The 1,087-nt window shown below is 44.1% G+C and overlaps 1 pseudogene; it reads right to left on the bottom strand.

Moving 5' to 3' along the window:
* Positions 1–281: 281 nt before the first annotated feature.
* Positions 282–819, bottom strand: LOC121453468 (annotated as a pseudogene).
* Between the last annotated feature and the right edge of the window lie 268 nt (positions 820–1,087).

The raw sequence follows: 1,087 nt of genomic DNA, 5'->3' as shown, positions 1-1,087 counted from the left end.
GAGGGCGCTGTCTTCAGGGGCCCTCTGCTGGGATGACTTTCCAGTAGCTGCAGAATTTCTCCTAACACATTTGCAACAAACACGACATAGACAGGAAAATTCAGTTTGGTTTTTTTTTCCTTGTCTGCTTTTTTCCCTTTTTCTTTTTTAATAAGCATGCTTCTTGGTTCTCATATTTTCTTTCCTTTGAATATATTGCACAGCATTTTCTTATTAGAAAAGGTTTTATGTTTCAGGCAAATAGCTTTCCCCACTAAGGAGGTGCTGATGTGTTTTATTTTCTAAAAGAGGTCAGTGGTTGTTTGCACGGCCATCTTCAAGGCCATGCTGTCATCTTCCCTTGGCGGTAGGGTCGCTGTTGCACTTTAAAGCACGTCTGAGAACCACACCTCGAAGAGGATGTTCTTCTTGCAGCCCGCTCTGAATCAGCTGCAGCATCCTCTGCCACCCTCTCTGCCGTGGAGAAAGGTCAGACACTGCTAGTTCGTAGGCTAGACCATCTGCAGGGGCAACCACAGCCTCCATTAAATCCATTATGTCTGCTCTGACATACTGACACTTCCTGGCAACTGCAACTTCCGTGTTGATTCTCAATGTGCTAGAAAAACCCTTGTCTGCTTTGTATTTGTGGTATTTTGGTACACTGAGGATTCCATTCTTGTTAATAAAGCCATAGTAGTGAATGCTATTAGAGAAACTGTTCCCCTGCTGGCTGACGTCTCCAACTTAGCTGTCAGGAATCTTGGGAAAGGCATCTAAGTCTTTCATGAAATTTAAGGGTTTTTTTGGGGGCTTTTTTTTCTGATTCAGTTACCTCATCTTCAGAAAAGCCTTCCTCTTCATACAGTCACGCTCCTAATGGAATCCTAAAATTCATATGGAAGCACCAAACACCCTGGCTAGCCAATCCCAAACGCAAAGAATAATACCTGGTCACAAGAACTGATCTCACATCACACTGCCGCCACACTAGACGTGACATGGTACTGGCTCACAGATGGGTGAACTAGAAAAGAAGGCCCCAGAAATTAACTCACACAGTTGTGAATGCCTGATGTCTTACAGAGGCTATAACAACACGCTCTGG

This window comes from Microtus oregoni, unplaced genomic scaffold (genome assembly GCF_018167655.1).
Source record: "Microtus oregoni isolate MIOR12 unplaced genomic scaffold, Mior012 000000F_ref0000247, whole genome shotgun sequence".
Lineage (NCBI taxonomy): Eukaryota > Metazoa > Chordata > Mammalia > Rodentia > Cricetidae > Microtus > Microtus oregoni.
The sequence above is the reverse complement of the archived record's forward strand: the minus strand, read 5'-3'. Positions and strand labels throughout refer to the sequence as shown.